The sequence below is a fragment of the Poecilia formosa genome, unplaced genomic scaffold (genome assembly GCF_000485575.1).
Source record: "Poecilia formosa unplaced genomic scaffold, Poecilia_formosa-5.1.2 Scaffold139, whole genome shotgun sequence".
In the NCBI taxonomy this organism is placed as follows: domain Eukaryota; kingdom Metazoa; phylum Chordata; class Actinopteri; order Cyprinodontiformes; family Poeciliidae; genus Poecilia; species Poecilia formosa.
In genome coordinates, this window is record NW_006800078.1 from 763,607 (window position 1) to 787,343 (window position 23,737).

Consider the following 23,737-nt stretch of genomic DNA (forward strand, 5'->3'; position numbering starts at 1 on the left):
ATTACAGAAACTCCACATGTCCATTCACCCATCCAGTCCTGTCAATGTATGCGGCCTGGCGCGCTCCCGTCCCTGGAGTAAACGGTTATTGGCATAATAAAGGCATGTTTATCCGAGAGCGAGGATGTCAGCGTCTTCTATGATGGCAACCTTATCGAGCTTCCGGCTTACTGAGGGGACAAAAATATATTGATTGAAACATCGAGGTTACGGCTATTGACTGATGTCACAGTGTCAGTTCAGCTTCTTAAGTTCACCAAGTTACAAGGGGGTGTCATCATGCCAACCTAACGACAAGATAAACTGTGAAAACTTACACCTATACCAAAAAAAAAATGAAAGAAAGAGTGCGAACTTCGTTTAACAATAGTCATTCTCTCGGGTTTACAACATAATTTTCAAGGAGATGACCTGTGAGAAAAGAAAAAAAAGTCGGCATATTCGACACCCTGTGAAAAAGAACAACTTCGCGGCTTTGTGTTGTTGTTTTAATTCCTGGTGTGCAGGATGCGTGTCCATTTTGCCTTAAAAGGACACAAAGCCCATGAAAGAAGCGTGATTAATGAGCGCAGTTCACCTTTACCTTGGATCCACCTGCAGAAGCGGCTGTATTTGAGCTGCAGAGAGTCTCTGGCACAGGCAGCCTCAGTCCAATTCAACTCCACACATGGGTAAGTCGAGTAAATTAAGCCGCTCTTTTTTTCTTTTTTTTCTTTCTTTTTTTTGCGCTTTTAATTGATCAAACGCACGCCTAGTTATGTCAGAGCGCGTTTATTATATTGGGAATAACGTGTGTCGTTTTGGACGATGGCAAGGTTATTTGATAACTACAGACGCCCTTATTTTTATTTGTTTTATATAAATAGTTTAGTGTACACACACTTGTTGCTCAAGGTGAGAGTCCGTTTTGTTTGCAAGGCCTCTTTGAATACTGCGATTAACTGAGAACGTGCAACATACAGCGGGTTTACTGTCTGTTCTGTTTCTCAAAAGAAACCAAATATGCAATTTTTAAACATAGTATTACCCTGAAAGAGTTATACATGCATAGACGCAAACTATTAGATCTATGCAGCTCGTGGCTAAATCTGAGCACAATTTCAGATTTCAAAATAAATATTTTAATAAATACTATGAAGAAGAAATTAAGCAATTACTAATTGAGGTTTGTTTAAAAAAGCTATTATACTCATAACCAAATTCATCGATTCAGTCTATCTTTTTTTTTGCCGTTTAAAAATGTGACGTTTTTGAAAATTATTTAATTGAATTCGTTGTAAAGGTCCCGTAAATATACAAATTTGCTAATATTTATCGAAAATGACATATTTACAATTTTAAACAGGAATATTTAAGTAGGTCAAATTATTATTATTATTATTATTATTATTATTATTATTATTATTATTATTATTATTAGTAGTAGTAGTAGTAGTAGTAGTAGTAGTAGTAGTAGTAAAGGTCCCGTAAATATACAAATTTGCTAATATTTATCGAAAATGACATATTTACAATTTTAAACAGGAATATTTAAGTAGGTCAAATTATTATTATTATTATTATTATTATTATTATTATTATTATTATTATTATTATTACTAGTAGTAGTAGTAGTACACCAATTTATCCTAAATTCAATTTAAGTTAATTTAAATGACACCATATTACACCACTTAAATGCAACAAGATGTAATTACGGGTCAGTTTCACGGCAGATGTGCAACTTTGTCTGGTATAAATGAAATGGAAAAAGACTCTAGTGTGATTTTTAACAATCTCCATTCCCTCTATGGGACCTTGCGCACCCTGCTTTATGAGTTGCAGCCACTCTTATGTCCCCCCCTGCAGCTGGTGTGCGCTACAGGATCCCCTCAGAGTGAAACCCAGCTGATTCTCAAATGAAAAGGCCGTGCATTCAGGGTCAATCCTCGGTCACGGCTTCAGTTTGTTGTCACAGCACCATCCTAACCCCCTCAAACCCAAACTAGAGTTTATACACCCCGCACAGGGTAAACAAACCTGGCTTGGACGGGCCGGTTTTAAACGAATCTCCGAAGTAAAAATAATTAGCAAACCAATACAAATGACAGAAAAAGGAAAGGCGTCACGGGAGAGGACTTCCCGACGATCCTGATGGTTTCTATTAAGGCCCAGAGATAAACATATGGACGATGACAGATGCTTAACTCAAACCATTTAGACGCTGGTACAGAGCAGTAAATGTTTAAAGCATTACGATGGAATACGAAATATTAAGTTTCACACGATCTGGCAAAGTTTAGGCTCGTCGGGTTTCAGGAATTTGAGTTAGGAAACACCCCGAAATAATAATAATAATAATAATAATAATAATAATAATAATAATAATAATAATAATAATATTACATTTTATTTAATTTTTTGCAATGAAGTATATTTTCCGACAAAGCCGCTCATGAATATTCTTCCAGTCAGCATATTAACATCGGATTATTGTATCAATCGATAGATTAATGATAACTGCTTCTGAAAGAGATACTTATTTTTATATGCATTCATAGTTTTATTTTACAAATGTTAAAGTATATTCTTCCAATCGAATAATTCATAATCTTATTTTAAAAAATGTTAAAATATCTATCTATCTATCTATCTATCTATCTATCTATCTATCTATCTATCTATCTATCTATCTATCTATCTATCTATCTATGTAATGTATCTATTTAGCAGTAATTAACCTGTTGTAAAAACAAAGTTTTACTTTTATTTGCATTTCCTTGTATGTTCCAGAAATATGGAAGTAATTGTATTTGCTTTAAAAGTGTCCAAGCAAAACGTTTCTCAGTTTAGCTATGGACCAAAAAAAGGGCACCTTCTTCACAAGAATGACATCAAGCTTCCTTTTAGATTGAAGTTAAATAAAAAGTCTCATTAAAAACTGGACACATTATAATAATTGGATTTGTCTCTTCCTTCAAACGTATGACATGGAAAGAGCCATTAATGAAAAAGGACCTGAGCAAACAGCTATTTAAACCAGAGCCCACACACTAAGGCAGGCAGTACCATGTGCAAAATATTTTTTCGATGAAGTAGTAGAAACAGATGCAAGTAGAAGAGGATGATGACTTTTATGTCCACACACATACAGTGAATGTTGTAGAAAAAAAATGTCAAAGGGCTTTCTTATTTTGTGGAATCAGATGTTTCAAGCTTGGAATCCCAGGTTTTATTATTATTTTTTCTGTAATTCTGTGTCTGTATGTACTGTACTAATTATACAGAAGACTGACAAAGTAAGACCATGAACCCCATATGTTCTGTCTTAAAATTTGGATTTGGATTGAATTTTTCACATGAATCTAATCTTACCTCTATGCCAATTACATTTATATAATAGTTGAAGAGAAATAGTCCCATTTCTTCATTGTCAGTCTGAAATATTGCGTGGTAAATAAGCAGCAAGAAAAAATTTTGTGGTTCCGCGTACAGGTTAGAACTCGGTTTGCAAATAAGGTTTATTTTCCGCACATATACAGCTCTGTAAAAAGAGTCTAAGGGTCAAACACTTTCTTCTCTCAGAAATCCCTTTCTGAGTCTTTTACTGACTGCTCAGTTCAAACAGAGAGAGGTGGGAACCCAGCGAGGCAGTGATGTGGACAGACAGAAGCCACTCATCATGCTGGTCCAGGTATTGGCACATCTGCTCAAACTGACCACTCCCTTGGCGTGATTGGCAGACAAAATGAATTCCTCCATCGACAGATGTGCGACAGAGGCAAATGGATGGATTGACAGAGTGATGGGGGGAGGGGGAGAGAGAGGGAGATGACATCATGAAATCAGTTGCTGTGTGCTACTATGGCAGGATAAGCATGCCGGCTAAAATGGCAGACAGAGAAGAAGGGAAGAGGGATGTGGTTGAGTGGATGGAGGAAAAGCAGAAAGTCCGCATCTTGACATCAGCACTCACCTCCAGGAGTTGTCTGCGGTTTTCTTTGTGCTGCGCTCCGCTCGGCTCAGTGAGGCACTCCGACTCGGGGTGCCAAACGGAGGCACACAGAGAAATGTGAAAACAGGAGAGCACAGCCAGGGGACTTTGATGGGTTAGAGGCCCACAGGAGGAGCCAAGACTAAGAGCATGTAGGCTGGATAGTGGTCTACAGACACAGGGTCCATCCATCACACATGTCCTGACCTCCAGTTGACCCTGGTGTTGGAGCCAATGAGGCGCCCTCAAACCCTAAAGAAAGAACCCCTCCACCCCCCAACTACACGCGCACACACACTTATCTAGCCATACATACACGTCCAAACACACAAGAGATCGAGTGACACTGAAAGGAGCCTGGATGCTCTTTGTGTAGGCCTCCCCAGTTTCCAAGAATCCTTTGTTGATATTTTTTCTAACTAATGTGAGTACCAACACCTGAGAGACAGACAGATGTACACTGGCACACGCATTCAGGTAACTACTCGCATAGTGTAGTCTGAGCAGAAAGAGCCACTGAGCAACGTCCTAGCAGTAGCTAGTAAGTAAAACTTTCAGTAATAAAAGTGACCTGTGGGACAGAAAAATAACTACAGCAAACTAAAGATTCGTCATGTAAGGTTAGTGTCACAATATATATTTTTGATCAGGAATGTGTGTTGGTAATTCCGTCTCTATCATTTCGCACCTTTTGCTCTTATGGTTGTTTTGTTCTTAAAACAGTCAGACCCATATATCATAGTCACACAGCATGCTAATTTTGGGACTGTAATGAGTCGCTAACTCAAAGAACAAACAAACAACAAAAAAATCTGCATTTCATTCATGTACAAATTCAACAATACAACTCAGAATTCATAATAGTTTGTCTCCTATCAATAATAGCTTATCCATGTACATCTCCACTAACATTTGGATGACTGTCTTTGGACCACTTGATGATTCTGGCTGAACATTAGATCTCTTGGTAAGGTTCATTTAAAAAGTGAGTTGTTTCCTTGCACCAACCTGACTTTTAGGCATAGTCCCCGGATATTTGTTAGTGTTGAGGTCATTTGGTGCTTTGCTCATCCCAAAACAAGTTCCGATGTACACTTGACATACGTTTGGAGCACCGTGTCCAAGTTTGACCTATTCAGCACTTGATTTGAGGTAATGATATTCCATCCACTCCATGCGATACAGCTTTCCCTCTGGATGCTGCCACCATCATGTTTAAAAATTATGTACAGCATTCTTTCAGCTCGCCTCTTGAATAGATCAGCCAACAAGCCAAAATGACTGCCTCTGATGGGAAGTTTGTCTTATCTGAGCATAACACCTTTCACCAGAAGACATCTGACTTGTCTATGTGAGCAGATGTAAATTTCAGGGTGAGAGTTTGTGTCAGAGGAACTTAGACAAGAATTTCTAAACAACAGCGATCTAACCACATATAAAATCTCAACCCTGTTGAAACTGTATGGAGTACATTTGAAAGATTATGTAAATCAACTTTTGGACAATGATTCATGTAAAGATGGGTGGTAAAATATCTAACGAGAATTATGCCAGAAATATATTAACATATAAAATAATAAATAAATTAAAGAGTACTGTCAATTTGCAACTTACTATTTAAATTATGATATTCTGTAAAATCAATTCCCCACTTAAAAAAAAAAGATTTTTTTTTTTTTAATAACTCATTGAAAGTTCAAAATTATGACCACATTCATGCTCATAAAGGGTGCAGTAAACTCTGCCCAGAACCCCAACTGCATTTTTGGAAGATACTGGTTTGCCCAGTGTTTGACGTGTCACTCTTCAACCTCTGTACTAACATGTTGGTGCAGCATTCCAGAGGAAGAACAGCAGCTGCATGCACGTAAAAAGTAAAAGATCTGATGAAAATGTGGTAATTTGAGTAGCCACATTTCCTGGGAATGAAATCCTATTCCAAGAAAAATGTAGGAACTTTCAAAATTGAATCAGAAACCTTAGTGTGTAAATTGTCGAACTTTGTCTTACGGACACATCCAAACGAACGTGATTTAAATTTTGTTCTGAGTTATGGAGAAAGATAAAATTTTAAGCAAAGCGGCATTATTTGACCAACCAACTTTAAGATATATGTACTAATAGTAATGACCTGGTAGCGATTTGTGCTTTGTATTTAAAGAAGTCTTGGCGACCAACAACTAAAGCAAAAGTGGTAAAACTTAAGAAAACAAAAATAATTTTTTTCCTTGTACACAAGACATAAATTCTACCGAATCTACTATTTATTCGATAAATTCTAAACCACCCCAATAGTTTAACAGCTAAGGGGTAATAATCAGGTAATAAAATTTTATTACCAACGCTATGAAGCTTTCATTCATTGAACAAAAATAAAAGGGCAAACACCAATGGAATGTGAATAATGATACAATAATTAGATTATATATTACGAGGCTAATCATTTTGAGCAACGAGAAGTGAGTATTGCATTATCCGTGCTGTTAGTGTCACATCATAGGATACGATATGTAGCTATATTTAAACATGCTTTTATTTCAAGAAACTGATTAAGAACCTGGATATAGCATGAATTTTCTGTGATGAGAGGGCACCAGTGTTCCAACATAATGAATCAGACTTTCCTTTATACTCTGTATTATTATTATGAAAACAAATCGTAAAGAAACAAACTCAATAACCAATAGGACAATCTTTAGAACCATTAAAGTAACACAATTCTTGCATTTGCTCACCGACCTTCGGCATGTCTTCACTGGTATTTTAAGCATTTATCTTTAGTGATAAGCTCCAAGGATTTGAGTCTGGATGGCATTCTGGCTATCTTCCCAATTTTTAGCTGCCTTCAGATCCCCATGTTTAAGTTGGGACTGTGATTGGACTACACCAAAGCATTCACATAACTTGCAGTCAGAAGAAACGATTGGTGAAATTGAACGTTTACAACAAAGGAATGCCAGGTGTACGAATATCCATGGTATTAACTGAAAAAGTGACAAAGAATCGATTTTGGCAATTTCCTGCAAAAGCCACAACTGAAGGCTTTTACAGCCATAATTAATCAATGTAAAAATTGTAAAAAAAAATTACATATTTTTTTACAATAAATATGTAAAAATGTATTGTTTTACATACTTTTTAACAAAAGTAGTAAATAATAATATGATATGATGAGTACATGCATGCTACGAATAAAAATCCTTAGATCCTTGTTCTACTGTTGTCCAATTCAGTTCATAGTAGGACTTGTCCAAAATGTTTTCTCTACACTTCTTTTTGAAAGTTTCTTACAAACCCTAGCTAAAACTGCCTGAACAGGTTATTATTTCAGCTGTTGGTGGTCCTAAGACCCACATTACAGCTAATGTGATCAAATTCACTTTGCAAATAATACCAAAGCATTTCCTGAGTACCACTAATAGCAGGCCAATTACCACCAGCCATTTGAGAACCATGAAAGTAACGATTCCATGGTAACTCTGTATATTTAGGGTCAGTGACCAACCGCCTCAGTCTGGTGTTTGATGGTGATGCTGCTCACTGCTTTTGCATCTTATGATATTTTATTTAGCTTTGGCTTTTGATAACCGTGCTGTAATTTTCTAACTGGACAAAACAGATGGGGTTAAGATGGAGAGTAAAAACGTAATCCGAAAGCCTAAGCCACAAAGTCACCAGTCGTTGCCAATTAGGAAATGGAGCCTGGACCAGGCTGTTGATATCAAAGACCTGAGCCCGTCAGTAGAAGGACAGGTTAAACAGTACATATTAAAACAGCCCCAAGGAGATTGTTGCTGGCACATCACAGAGAGAAACAGCCACAGTAACCACTTTCACACACAGATATACACCTACACGGCTTGAGGGCACAAGACAGGTTTCAGCACTTTGAGTCAAACGCCTTCGTGTCGGGTGGAGTTTGCAGACGATGCGAGCTGTGGATTCTGCTCGCGGGGACCAGCGACCATTGTTCTGTGGCATTTGATCTCGCCTGACACCATTATTACCTGAGAACCACCTGCCAGTAACTCTCATAAGAAGAGAAATGACGCTCACGTGTGCTGTGACAGGAGGAGCGTTGGAAACAAAATCTGCAGGGATTAGGGAGCAATTTGTGTGTTAGCTGACAAGCCGGAGTGCTCAGGTCTGTTTGATGGTTTCAGACACGTGAAAGCAGATCGGATCCCATCGAGGATTTAGACATCTTGAGTAACATCACCCAAAAACCCGGCACTTGCCGGATGATATTTTAAGATGTAGCGTGAAGTAAAATTTGTGTTTTTTTGCGGTTTAAACATTATGAGGCAGACCGCCTTGCTGCAGTGTAAAAACAGCTGCTTGTTGTAGAGTGGAAAATGAAAGAGATGTTTTAGTGACAGATGTTTAGCATATTGTAACTCAAAGCCTCTGGTTTGTACAGAGCCTGCAGCACATTACACAGTGGGAGTCAGAGAGCTGGAGTGAAACTATGCACTGATGTGCTCTCTGTCCCCTTAGGGCAAAGAGCGGTTTAGATCCAAATCTGCAGCACTCAAAACATGGAGCTTAGCCCGACAAATTGACCTGAAGTTACAGTGTATGATTTACTGTATTTGGATGGCTGCTTGTTTATCTTGAGCTTTATGCAGAGGGATTTGTGTCGTATTAATGAGAATATATGTCAAAGGAATTGAGCTGAGATTAAATTTTTCAAGTCCTTATTATTCTCACTACTTTTGAAAACACTGAATAATTTGATGTCAACTTTGGCTTATTATTTAATGCACTTTTCACAACTTTATTTGAACATCAGTGTCTCACTGTGGGAAAAAAAGGTGAGCAATCCAAAGAACTTTAACTTTCAGAGAACACTCCCTCTTTACTGGTGGCAGTTTGTACATGAACATAATCATGGAAGAGTGCCTCCTTCTGCAGCTGTTCTGCAAAAATCTGTAACCTTTTATAGTGTAGCTTATCAGAATATGATGCACTGAAAGAGCATTTGCTCCTCCATCCAAATAATTTAATTCAGGTCTTCCAATCACTTAAATGGTATCTAATGTTACAAATTCAGCACATAGGTGCATTGGTGGCATGAAACCATGATAGGATACCTAATCCAAATACCTAGCTGGTATGAAAATTTCTGTATTTTCTTGCAGTATTATTTGATTACTTAGGTTAAAAAAAATACAGGCAACTGAATTATTTCACATAACCATGGATAAAAAAAAAAGAATCAAAGTGTTCTCTTAAATTACTCCTGTTCAGTCTTTCATTATCAAAGTAGCTTCCCGTCTGCATGTTTAACCATCTGTTCTCGTGAAGACTCATTTGGAGTTTTGATATATGATCTTTCTAAATAGTGTTCGTAAAAATCACTTCACATTAGAGTTACGTGTTGTGTACACAAAAAAAAGTCCTTTGATTCTGTTTAAGGGAGGCAGTTCTCTCAGAGACAGTTGACCCACAAAGAGGGAATGTGGTTTTATTGGGTCACCTGTTTAAGGGCTCTTACAGTGAGATGACCTCTCCAACACCACCGGCTCTCCCAGCAGACAGCTGGCAAGTCACCCTTCTTTGCATCCCCTTTTGCTCATCCTCCCCCTCCACTCGTTATCATTTGCGCTCCACAGAGGCTCCTCTAATGACAGCCCTTGTCTATATCGCCGTTGTCACAGCTCGTGTCTGTGTGTGTGTGTGTGTGTGTGTGTGTGTGTGTGTGTGTGTTACCCCGTGGGTGTGTTTACATTTGTGCTCTCAAACTAGTGCATGTTTGGCCTGTAATGACAGCGGCTGTCTATAATGCCTCACCCTGGCAGGGATCATTCGGTCCAACCTCTCTCTCGTCCGCTGTCCGGTGTCACCTACGCCCGGCTGGACGATGATGTGATCTTTAGTCCCCTCAGCGATCTATAGACTGGCATTTGGCTCAGAAAGCATTCCCTGGCCCTGACATGCATGCTAAAGCTCGTCGCTTTTTTGCAGATACACCCTCCCCCTCCCCACACACCCAGTGCGGCTGCCTAACCTCCCCCAAAAGGTGAGTTAAAGCAAGTCAGAGCAATATTCCAGCAGACAGTTTTAGATACTGGAATGGCATTTAGCTATTGAAGTGTATTTGTGTATGCATGACTGTGGGGTGCAGTTTCAGTGTTGCTTTTGCGCAGTCTGCTGTCAAGAAGTCAAACGGCTGAAACTATTTGGATTTCTATTGTGCCACCCGTCTCGACTGGGCAGCATTCAGAACTTTGATCTGGGAATCAACCCAAATTTACTTACGTTCAAATTCCATTGTGAAACCCAGCGGAAGTTGCTATTTGATATGAGTTATATTCCCTTTTAAAAAATAAAAAAGATTGTTAGGCTCCAGTGGTTTTTACTGAACAGTGATCAGACAGGAAGACATGCAGCAAATGGCCCAAGACTGGGAATTGAACCCAGGACATCTGTGTCGAGACTAGCCTCTGAGCATGATGCACATGCTCCACCACCTGACCCACCCAGCCAGCGCCACTAAAAGTGTTCAGTTTCACACATACTATGAACTGGGGTATTGGTGGAATGAAAGGATTATTTTAAACCTATCAATAGTTTGGGGGTTAGCGGTCACGTTATCATTGTATTAAAGCATCAAGTAAGTTTATGAGACTTAATTTGTTGTGACTTAATTTAGCTTTTTGTTAAAATGGATTCTGAAGCTTCCAGAAAATCATTAATGAGTACGAGTGAGTGTGATTCTGTCGGAAAAAAATGATGAAAAATTCTGATTAGGACAACCCTACCTGTACTGACACCTATTGAGAGATCTGCTGAAGTGATTTTTTTTTATTTTTTTTTAGTATAAAGCAATGTCCCGTGTCTGCTAAAATAAATGAATTCTCCTCTTTAAAGTGAATTGTATTAATTTAGAATTATCCCAGGAAGCCGAGTGTGTTCTGCCAAATCTTACAATTTTCCAGCTTATGAAGCAAAAATCTTTTGCATACTGAGAGATGCTTGGAAAAAAAAAAAAAAAAAAAAAAAAAAAAAAAAAAAGCAGCTCCGGTTTAAGACTGATTATTTTCATCCGGCAGTTTAGCTGAAGCATGAAAGAATGATGAGTGACTAAGAGTGTGGTCTCCCATCAGGAATGGCTTGTGTTACAGCATTAAGCTACTTATCTTTTATGGAAATGATAACTTTTGTGACATCTACCTCTGACAGCATACATTATAAATTCAAACCCGTCCCCAGGTGATGAAACAGTTCCCATTATGTCTTGTGTTTGTGGTATCTTCAGGATATATTCACTAGCAGACTGGAAGCAATGTATTTTGCATTTCCAGCATCATTAACAGTCTGTGGGGGTGGAAAAATTCAGCAGTTAGCGAAGACCAAGAGTTCAAACTGAACATCAAACAGCAACAGAAATAAGAAAAAAACAAAAAAAAAACACACACACCAGAGACTTAAAATTGAAACAATAGACATTACATCAGCTTTGATTTAAAAGGAATTTCAATAAGTTTTAGTCTGTCCATTTATCTTGCAGTTCAGGGTCATAAAATGTGAAGCTAGAGCCTGCAGCATAGCAGTAAGACAATGAAGATTTAATGATAGAGAAAATCATAAAGTTGGATTTTATGGGCTATGGGCCATCTTTTCATAGCAGATGGGTTTACATAAATACTCATTCCAGTTATGCTTGAGGTAGATATAAAGTATTTCCGTGTAAAAGAACGTGCAAAACTTGCAAAATCCGAAATCTAAGGTATTTTACGTTTTGAAATAAAAGGCTTGAAGGGCATTTTTCGCTTAGAAAGTGAAGCTACCATTTAAAACAGCACCTTGTATTTACTCAGGTTATCTTTGTCTTATATTAGAATTTGTTTTAATGATCTGAAACATTCAAGTGTGACAAAACGGCAAAGACGTACATCTGCGCAGTGAAAAATATATTGGCAAAACTCTGCCACCCTTTTGCAACATGCTTCTTCACACAACTGGAAACTCTTAAAGTGATTGTGTTTTTTTTTTTGTTTTTTTTTTTAAATCAGGTTATTGAAAAAATTTGAGAATATTAAATAGTCTCCCAGCAGCTGTCCAAGCAATCTTAGCTTGGAGGCTCGTGGAAAAGTAGTTTCGGTCGAGTTGAACTAAGAATCATTCAAAACAACTATCAGTCATGGGTAAATTTCCACCCGCTGCAAAAAAAAAAAAAAAATAATCCAAACTTTCCTAGAAATTTGAATGAACAATGTTTGGCATTTGTACACCTCATTACTTTTGAATCAGACAGCTGTTTACATTGTCACAGTTTTCTCAATGGAGCACTCTCTATGGTGCCGTTGCTTGGGCCAAAGCAGTAGAGCGTTTCTTCTTAATGAGAAGAGAAAGTCCTGTTAGTCAGACAGATCTGGTAGACAAAAGTGATATTTTAGCTATCAGTTGTAGGCTCAGTGGTTGCAAACTATACAATCCGGTTGATTTGTTCAATCAAGAGTATGTTTAAAATGACCTTATCCTCCCTTGATGGCCATGTTCACTTTGTTGTCTATATTTCACTAAATCACAAGTGATGTAACTCTAGCTTACATGTCCTGCAGAGCAGGTCCATGCCTTGTCCTTTTTGTCAAACTAAAAGCCTAATGGCTAATGTACACTATGATGCAAGCGTAGAATGCACATCTGCACACACACAAACACACACACACAAACACACATGTTTGTGTTGCTATCTTTGTGGGGACTTTCCATTGACTTCCATTCATTTCTACAGTCTAAACCTTACCTTTACCCTTTTTCTAACCCTAACCCTAACCAAAACTCAATTCATACCTTAGCCCTAACTCTGACCCCTGACCCAAAAACAGGGTTTCCCTTCGTGGGGACCAGGCTCCGGTCCTCACAAGGAGCAATTGGTCCCCACAACGTAGTATATGTCAGGAAAATCGTCCCCACAAGGTATTACAAACAAACGCGCACACACACACACACACACACACACACACACACGCACACCCACACACACACACACACACACACACACACGTACACTTTAGGCTTTACAGTTACGTTCTAAGGTACCGCATAATTTTACAAAGTTAGGGTTTCTAAAGGGACTTTGCATAATAATGGTGTGACGTATAACTATATGTTTTGAAAGTCCCTTTAATAAGATCCTAGAGAAAGTTTAGAAGGTAGTTGCTTTGTTTTTTTTCTGGAGCAGAGTGTTTCAGTGCTCTCCCACTGGAGAACACCCATGATGAATAACAAAACAAGAACAGGATGATGCAATTTTGTTTTTGCAACCCTGGGAGAGAGATCAAAACTCTCTGTTTATGCAGAGTATGCACAGGCCAAGAAAGTATAGCTGCAGATTAAGGTTCACCAGGTTGAACCACTGGTAACTTAAATATTCGAATATTTTTGTTGAAAAAGAGTTGCTCACCCACCAGCCTTATGCCTTTGGTTATGTGCTCAACCCAGGTACGCTCAAACCAGAATCAGCTGGGGGGGGGGTTTCTCCAGTGCGCTTTGTAATAGGTGCCACCTGTTTTCATGGTCCGCTTACTCCGGTTAGTGAAAATTAGACAAAATCAGGTAGTTTCTTTAAAAACCTTCTTGGCAGCTTTGATCAGCGTTAGATTAAGAAAATTAAAGCACAATGACAGGATGACAAAAAAATAAAAAATAAGAACTGATGATGGTTTATTGTGTATTTGTTGGGGAAACTAATGAGAATTTGGTAGATAAAACTATCCCTATGGGCCAATTAATAAAACACTCGGAGGTTCTACAGGGACAGCTTCGAATATAATTTGTGCTTATTTTAAAAATGGATGACCTCCAGCATATTATGTATGTGACCACTGGAAGTCTCCATCTCTAATTTTATCTGCTCCTTCTGTTATCAGACGCTCCCTGCCGCCTTTGTTTTCTGTCTCTAATCACAGTCTGCATGCTTTATGTGTGCGCTGATGCCGTCTTGCCCTCATCTGCGTACCTGACAGCACAGAGCTTTCTTTCATCTGCGCTTCCTCTGATGCATCCTTCCTTTGTCGTTTTGTACTTCCCTTTTCCTTCCTCTGATCTCTCTTTGTTCACCTTTCTTTGCAGCCCACGCAAACATTTTCTTTTGTATTGTCACCGTCTTGCTGCTCTTGCCCCCTCAGGTCACAAGTGTGTGTTGAGGTTTCAGAGGTTGCAATTTTCTATAGATAAACACCCTGTTTAGGAGGATTATCTGTGTTGTGCTAACAGTGTAAACCCAGGATTAGAGCTTGCTCTCCAGGGATACATAAGCATGGCTGAATATGTGTATCTGTTTATTTATGGCGTAGTCATATGTCAGCTTATCGGTTTGGGTCAGATCCTATTAATTCACCGCACGGATTTCCTTATTTGTACACCAAAGTCCTCCTTTGACCACGGTCTAGACCTCGTCAGCTGACTCCAGTTGAAGAGATCTAAACACCACATTACACAAAGACTGGCGGTTCATTATCTAATTATTATACTGATTGAGCACATGCATGAGAAAATGCATGCTGAAGTAATCAAATTTGGCCATTCATAGAAAGGCCTCACACGCAAAGACAAATAATGCCAGTGGACCTTAAGATAGACTTCAATAAAAAACTGAAGCAGGTGCTAAACTGAGCTGTCAAAAGTGTATACATACCTCTTGAACATTTCAAATCTGTCACATTATGACCAGAAACATCAATTTATTTTATTGGGACACATCAACATATCCGTACATTTATGAATAAAATACATCAGTGTGTTTTTATTGAGATTTTATCAGATAGAACAAAATCCACATGGTCAGTTTTCTGGTTTCTGGAGTTCAGAACTAATAGTTGTCCACCTGAACGTTTCTCCCAACAAAGCTGTGTATCTTTGGAGTCACCATGGGTCTCTTAGCTGTTCCTGCAGTTCATACTCTCCTTCGTACCCATATTTTCATTTTTAGATGATGTGTTGACCAACGCTCGTGCTTAAAGCTTGTAATATTATTTTAAAATCTAATCCTGCTTCAAACTTCTCCACACTTGGTCTTCAAGATGCTGCTTGCTCACTAATATGCTCTAACAAACTCTTATGGCTTTACATAACATCCGGATGATTCTTTTTACTTATTATTTGGTAACTCATGATTGCCATTAGTTGGAGTAGCTGGATTTTCTTTAGGGGTGACAGATAAATGGGGGCTGAATAATATGCAATTTCTGAATTTTTGTGTGGAAAACAAAGCATTATTTTTATTCTACTTCATAACCAAGTTGTATTTTCTGTTAGTTTATGACACAGAATCTCTCTGGAACGCATCTGTTTGTGGTTGTAGCCTGGCTGAATGGGTATAACTACTGTTGCGAGGAGGCTGAGGTGCGAACCCTAAACTTTAGGAAGAGTTAATAAATCTGTAAAGCTCCAGCGACTGCTTAGCCAAACTGCAGGTAGGGTTGGAGGTGAAAAACCTTTAAAGAAATGAAAGCAGGGAAGGGAGTAAAGAGATGCTTCAGACGGCAAAGTGAGGACTTGAGGAGGTCAAGGGTCATCCCCCCCCAATGATACCTCCTGTGCCAGAGAGGTAGTCACGACCCGGTCAGCGGAGGTTCAGGTGTCAGTGAGAGACGACTGACTGACAAGCCGAGGCGGGAAGCCTCCTGTGTTCCATCCCGATTGGACCTTTCATCCTTCCTTCCCTCGCTCTCCCTGTCACTCCTCTATGACCCAAACCCTCCCTCGCTTCAGCTGCAGTGCTCTTCACTCTCCTTCGCTAACGCTCTTCACCAGCCCTGTCATCCCCTCATCCTTCCCCCTGTCCTTTCTCCACTCACCCTCTTTTTCACCCCAAAAGCTAAACATTACCACAGGGTTTCACTCAGCAGGCCGGGCTGAGCAGGAGAGCTCTCTGTGGGAGTGGAATTAGGCTTCACTTCACCGTCATACACTCACGGAAAAGCACACATGTAGAAACTGGCGAATGCAGGAGCAGAGGTCGTGGCCAGACAAACATGTAGCCAATCCTTCATAATGCCTGAACGTAAGAATGAAAATTTAAAGGAATGGTTTGTTTTCAACTCAAGCTATTTCTTTATAATTAACTGTGTATTAATTACAAAGAATTTAGTGGTTTAGTGATTTAGTGATGTGAAAAGGGATTTCCCCCTTACATATTTATTCTGTTTTTAGATTTGGTTGATTGCATTTTGTTAGAGAAATAGTTTTTGATTGTTTTCAGTTGAGATTAGTTGCAGTTACTGCTAGTCATAATTCCTCTAACTATGTTGGAAAGATGTGACATTGCAGTAAGATTGCAAAAATGTAAAAAAATAAATAAAAAAAACCTAAGTGATGGGAAGCTAATAGCATTTTTTACATGTGAATTAAATATTTTAATTATTTATTTTTTTAATTTCATTTATAGTTCAAAATGAGCATGTCACATATGATTACGAGCAAAATAAAAGGAGTAGAAGGAAGGGGGGAAAAATCTAAAGCAAATACAGCTTTTCAATTATTGACGCTTTAACATGAATATATATTTTTTTAATTTAACCAAGAACTTCCAAATAAGAAAATAATTCTCACATCAATAACTATTTAAGGTTAAAAACAATTTCAACATAAAAAAACACAACATATCAGCAAATCTATGTTTCCAAGTCAACATGCTTTATTCAAAGCAAAAAATAAGATGTCATAAGAGTCTGCACCAAGGAGTTATTGGTTCTCTCTGAACAGGGTGGTGACCAGAGCTGATAGATAATTCACAGCTGACCGCAGATCTCAGTAATGGTGTCACCTTATCAACCTCTGCTGATGGATGGGCAAAATGTGCCTATTACTTCTTTACATGGACAGCATGATTAATACAGCCTGTTTCAAAGTGAAAACTGAATAATATTCGAAAGTTTCTTCTAATGTAACAGTATCTTTAGGAAAGAAAACAGTTAAAATGTGCATAGTTCTCAATGCTAATTGCTAATGCTAATGACACGAGTCCATTGAAAAGGTTTTCCTGAAAGAAAAGCAAATCAATGCACTCGCTGAACAGAAATCAGAAGGTTTTGGCTCAGTTTAGCACAGTTGAGCGTGGAGGCAGTAGATTCAAAATGGGACACTTTTTTTATACATGTTTAGAGGAATAGACATGAATAAAACAAACTCTTTCAGTAAAATCTATAGATGCATTCAAGTACCCAGGTGCTCACACCCCGACTCGTTCAGTTTGAATAGCTAACAAACTCCCAGTAATGTCATGGGTCAAGATCTGTGTAATTCATCTCTTCAGCGATTCCTATATATTCCCATTGTGTCATAAACTGTCTCTATTCAATGGAAGTGCATTTCATTCACCCAAGAAAAAATAAATAGGCACCTTATCTTGTAATTATGAAATCTGGATTTTTATTTATTTATTTATTTATTTATTTATTTATTTATTTTTTCAAAAAAAAAAAAATTATCTCATGAGCACTGTCGACTTGGCGATGTTAGCCCACTTCTATAAAAGGATGTAACAGTTCAGCACTTCTGTTTTAAGTTGTGTTTCACTCCCAGACAAACCAGGCTTCGACTGCCAGTAATTCTGCATGGGAGGTTACGCTTTCCCTATAGAAAGTAGCCCTGACCCAATGCTACTGGGATTGGTTTCTGAACTGAAGCTGGTTGCATTGCATTATAAGTAGGATCAAACTGGGATATATGCAATGCAATTGAATTTGAATCTGTCCTTATGATTGCGTTGCATTTCTCCTGATACGATTTATCTCTAGATATCTTGTAAAGTGCCTTAAAAATGACATTCGTTGTCTATTTGCACCAGACAGACTGCTCGAACCATCCATCTAGTAAGAGTATTTTAAAAAAAAATAATTTATTGGATGGCTACTCTTTATTTTTCCTTGAGTAGAATTTTTGGGGTATTCTACCCATCTCTGTTCCTGACACAACATGTTGACGATGTACATTTTCCACATTCTGCTGTGCCGCACAAGCGATGCCTTACCTAACTTTCTCTCTCCACCTCATGTGGGAAAAAGACGTTTATATTCATAACCGTTTTCCAGTTTGCAGAGCGGAGCCCACCTCGGAGGCATACAGACGAGCTTCTCATCACTCCTAATGTCTCATCACCGTGTTGACTGGCGTGCCTGAGGACAGAAGACAGCGTGACATAGACACTGGCGGGTATGCATACGCAGACATACACTCTGACAGGTGCAGGCTGCCAGTCGGCTCTTCTTTGTTGCTTTTCATTAACTTGTCTAATAGAATCAAAGACTGTCAGCAGACGAGAATGACAGAAAAAGAAGGGAAGAGGGGAAACGGAAGAGGGAAAGATTGCTTACTTCTGTTTTTCTTTTCTTTTCCTTTTTTTTTACAGTATATGACTGTTTCTGCAGCTGTCTAAATTAAACTCCTCTTTTCTTTTCCATATCATGTTGCATCTGTTATTGCTCCGAGATATCCTCAGGCTTTTCAGGCATGCACAGGTATGCAAAAAAAAAAAATATCAGGAGATAGAAAGTAGGAGGTATAGCAATAAAGGTACAAGTGCTTTGGGCAGAATACGCCTCTCACACTGTCAGCTCATCATCAGGAAGCGCTCTACATGAAAAAGTCATAAGGACTTTCAGTGAAATAAAATGTCAACAGAATGCTTTTATCTCTCAGTATAAACACCTATTTTATTTCTTTGCTATCCAGAGATGCGTCACTCTACTAAAGGTTAAAGGGAAGATATTCTAATCAGGGACTCTTTGCACAACAGCAGCTCAATAAGGTCAACTGGTGTCACAACATTCAGCGCGGAGGGAGGGATGTGTGTAAATACAAGTGCGTGTAGGGTTACTTTTTAGTCATCCTCTTGTTTGTTTTTCTGTTGCCGTAGCGGCCGATCCAAACGGCAGGTAAGGAAAGGCAGTCCTTACCTGCCTTTCCTCCCTGCAAGGTCTTATAATGAAATTGCCATCGCTGTGTCATGAGGTCGCGTACGCATAAGCACGCATGTTGAGACACGCAGACTTAACTCTGAGTTGCATGTAAAGCTCCGGTGCCTGACGGGGCGATCCGCCAGCCAATTGGCTGTATTGATTATTGGGTCAGAGGAGGCCGGTGGAGCGGCAGCAGTAATTAGGGCTTTTTGGTGTGGATTAGCCGAGAGAAAAGGTCACCCACTCAACAACGGTGGCAGGACCACAGGCAGGGAAGGATTGGGGGCGGGGGGCGCGATGGGCGCTGTCCCCAAACATGACGACCACAACTTGTGATTGATAGGGAAGGAACAGTTTACATGTATATTTTGCCTCGCTAAAGTTCTCACACTTGAACATCCCTCACACTTTTTTAAAATTTTGGTCAAGTCACATATGTGATAATGTTAAATGTTGCCATTATTATTATTATTATTATTATTATTATTATTATTATTGGAGAGAAATAAACAAATGCTGAAGCAGGCAATGTTAACATCTTTCTGCTTTGGTTCACTGCAAACAGTTCCCAGATACAAAGACACTGAAAATAAATGAATAAACAGAACCTGTATGAGATTCTTTAAACTAAAATGCATAATGTGATCTAATGTGAGGCTGCACAGTGGAAAAGTTGGTAGCTTTGCAGTGAAAAAAAAAAAAGTCCTGGAGAGTCTCTCTCTTCGTAAGTCAGCTTCCTTTGATGATCCGAACACACTACCATTAAATAGTCTCTCTAAATTGCCCTCGGGTGTGAGTGTGTCTGCATGGTTGCTTGATTTGTTGATTTATACAGCGCAACCAACGAAGGTGACGGAAGCACTTTACAGTGAAAATCACAGTACAAATCACATCACAAGAAAAGAACAATAGGACCCAAAGCTGAAGTAGAGGTAGACAGTAGGTCAACCACAAGGGCGCCATCTTGGACTGGCAACTTGAGGTAGAGGGCAATCCAGGAAATCAAAACAATGACATAAAGTGTTTAACCTTTTTTTTTTTATTATTATTTTTCTTTAAATTTGCGATTTTGACTAAAAATTAAAAGAAACAAAATGTGGAGTGGCTATGTTGTGATTTTAAGTTTCCAGTTTTGGTTCTCATACTCTCCATAGAGAGTCTAGCCAGATTTACTGTAAAATTAAGCACAAGTTACACATTCGTCTACAGAAGACCATGTCCTGGTCAGTTCTTTTACTATCTCTTGATTTGTTGCAGTGGTGTTTGCTCTATGCCTGATTTCATTTAAAGAATTATAAAATATGTTCTCACGGAGCTGCTTCGTCCATATAGAAATCAGACAAATGAGACAACAAGTCAACCCTGCAATGAGTTAGCTGGGAGATCGAAGGTAGAGCAAAGTGTTGTTTCCACACAGAGCACAACTCATCCAATTTCCATAGTTTAGATTGACCTTTTTTTGTTTTTTAGCAAAGAAAATATTTTTTAAAAGGAAACAAAATAACATAAACTTGAATTTTGAGATTTTTATCTGCTTCTTGAGATGTTTTATATGTTTCATACCTTTGCTTCTTTTGTCTTCAGACCCTCAAGTTGACCTCCCAGTGGTATGGCAGGTCTGAGTGCATCTTCGAAGGTCATGACCCCTCCACACCATGAGCAGGACAAACAGAACCGAGGAGCTCCAACAACACATGGAATGTTCCCTTTGTTTTGTTTCTGCTACACTAACCTTGCGAAAGAAATCAAGAAAATCCCCCTACTACTTTAATAAAATGTCTATATATATATGTGTGTTAGAATTGAGAAATTTTTGTGTTGTAAGAAATGGTAAAAAATCTCAGAAAAATGTTCTTTAAACTCAGCGTGTACTGCTGTTTGTCTCTGCAGTCGCTGTTTCACAAAGTGCTGGAAATGTGATTTATTTTTAAGATCTCGCTTGAACATATATTTGTTTTGTCATCCGCAATCACTTTGTCTGCATTATCTGTCCGTCCCTCACAATATATTATCACCCCGCAACTGGTTCAATGTGGAACCGATTGTTTCTGTAAAGCACAAACATAATAAAGTGTATGATTAAGAGGGTGTCTGCTTGTGAGCTTTTATTGGGTGTCAGCTCCCCTTCCTCCTCTGCTCCTCATGGCTCACGGTGAGAGAAGCAGCAGTGCTGGGGGAATTGGGAGGACTGGTTTTTGTGCAAAGCTGCAGCACTCCTAGTGGTGGAAACGCAGAAGAAATGCCTCATTTCTGCAAGGGCAACACAGATGCAGCAAGGAAAAGCCTTCAAATAAATTCATCTTTATTGGAGTGGCATAATCTTTACATTTAATTTTAAAAAAATGTAGTTGGGGGACAAAATAAGAAGAAATTGATGGTTCTGTTCAATTGTGTGAAACACATTTTGGAGGTCCTACAACAGCACAGCACTTCTTCATTAACTTTATAATTTCACAAGGTTGGGAAATTCAAAAAAAGAGTAACTTTTCTGTAGGATTTAGGTCTGTGGAGCCTCTGGTGTTGATTGATGCTGATGTCTGTGGTGACTTGGTTATTTGTTGTGGGTCAGTATCAGTTGAAAAACCCAACAATGACAGCTTTTCCAAATTTTGGGAGAAGCCATTATATTCTTTTGGAAAATATATTAGTACTTTAAAGAGTTAAGGATACCATGCATTCTGTTAATGATCCTATTAGCTTTCGAAAAAGAACATATCGTCAGATTCACAGATCCTCCACCGTGCTTAACACTGGGTGGGCATGAGATGTTTTTGTTTGTTTGTTTGTTTTTTTTTAACCTTTCGACACATGCCAAACAAATCCAGAGTGCTCTAATCTTGGTCTGATCTGAACCAAAAGCATTTAAACTCCAAGCTCAGTTTAGGTAACCTGTGTTCAGGTTTTTTCCTGGCATGCCTCCCAGACACCTGGAGATAAAATCTAATGCAGGTTATGGACACTTGGTGAAGCTAAAATAACATTATTTTCTGCACTATCCTGCTCACCAACCGTGATTTTTTTTTTGGCCCTTATGCAGTAAATTCTTCAATTAAATATTTGATTCTTTTTTTTTTTGAGCTGGGTTGTGCTGCTGCTATGAAAGATTAATTTAATTATTATTATTATTATTATTATTTATTTATTTTTTTTACATATTTACCTGGGGTTCCTCTATGTGTCCAGCACAGCAGGAAGCCATGACCTTTGACTGAACTTCAGAAGTCGTAAATTACATATTTTTTTTGTGTGTGCTAAGTTTCTGTATTGACAGTGACACTTACATGTTTATGTCACAATGATGGAGTCAGAGACACTGGAGGTATACGTGACTGTGTCTTCACACAACAACGTTGGTTAGTCACTCTGTATGTAAACCTCCGGAGAAATCTAACCGTGTTTTCACTTGCATATCCGGGCCCGGGTTTTGTTTGCTTGACCCTTTTTTATGTATGAAACAAAGTGCGTGATTTGTAAATGTCAGTGGAAAATGCGTGCCCACAGAAGCTCTGTAGAATTGTTGTGTGACAATAAGGAACATACATATCTGGAACCAGGCCGGAAACAAACACGTGAGGGCCAAACAAACAGTGAAGCCTACCAGTCACCAAACCAGACCGCGGCTGTCTTCCATCTTTAAAATGCGGTCAAGGTGGTTCAGCAATTGGTATCAATGAGATGCTTACATGTGCTTATGATAGTTATAAAAGTCCTGCTTACTTTGGGCAGGTGGAGCGATACAAAATAAACTGCAATATTGCTTTAAAACTAGAGTGCACAGGTGTGAATCTAAGGTTGGCTGCTTCTTGTGGCGATCAACAAACTTCGGTCATAATTCGGGCTATTAATTTGAAGATTTTTCTCGTTAGAATTGGTTGGGTTTCTTTAAGTTGGTTGGTTTTCAAACACAGACCTAAATGTCAAGCCATAATATTTTAGTAGGGTTGAGGTCAGCGCCATTCCAGAACCTTAGCTTAAGTCCACTTCGTCCATTCCAAAACCAGTTTGAATGTGTGCTTGGGGTCATTTTCACCACTAGAGTTAGAACACCATGTCCTACATTTTTGCTACCCTCTTCAAATGAAATAACTTCTTGCCATTTATCAGTCCCTGACAAACATTGCCCCGCTGCACGTACAGCCCATTTCTAGTCACGCAGCAAAGCAGTAAGATCAACTGGGCGTTGACTCAGTCCAGGCTTTTTCATTTCCTAACTTTCTGTCAGTTGTTGGTGGGCTTACTGTGTTTCCATGTTTCAGGGTCCAATTATGTTATATATTATATATATATATATATATATATATATATATATATATATATATATGGTGTCACATTTCCACTGAATACCCCCCTGAATTCCACCCCTACATGGTGGAATTCATGGTAGATGATGTGATGGTGAGCTGGCCCGGCTTCCCTGCATTAAAGCATTCCCTTACCATGACCTCCATGTTCCTGGAAAACCACCTCCTGGAATACAGTAGTTGGTTTCTGCAAACCATGTCCTCTGTTGTAGTTTACGAAATATTCAATCTTAAACTAATCTCTGTCAAGAACATTACTCCAGAAGTCGTGTTCTTTGTGTCAGTTCTCTCTCTCTGACTTTTATATTTTGCTAAAAAAAAGCAAAAGTTTCCTTCTGGCACACCCTCCAGAAAGTTAAACTTCCACACTCTCTTTTTTTTTTTATTGTACAGGCATGGACTTTCATACCAACGGTATTATGTTTCAGCTATAAGTCACGTGATGAAGGTTTTTAGAGAGATTTTTTTTCTTGCGGTCTGCTGGTACGATTAGTGCTAGGGAATTTGTTTGGACAGCCAGACCAAGGTGTGACGGCAGCGGTTTTGAATGTTCT

At 38.8% G+C, this 23,737-nt stretch overlaps 1 long non-coding RNA gene across 1 annotated transcript; it reads left to right on the forward strand.

The window, feature by feature from the left end:
* Positions 1–561: 561 nt before the first annotated feature.
* LOC107837393 (uncharacterized) lies at positions 562–20,551 on the forward strand. Its single transcript, XR_001663404.1, has 3 exons — positions 562–671; positions 18,016–18,136; positions 20,467–20,551. It is a non-coding gene; the product is annotated as an uncharacterized LOC107837393 (long non-coding RNA).
* Positions 20,552–23,737: the final 3,186 nt, after the last annotated feature.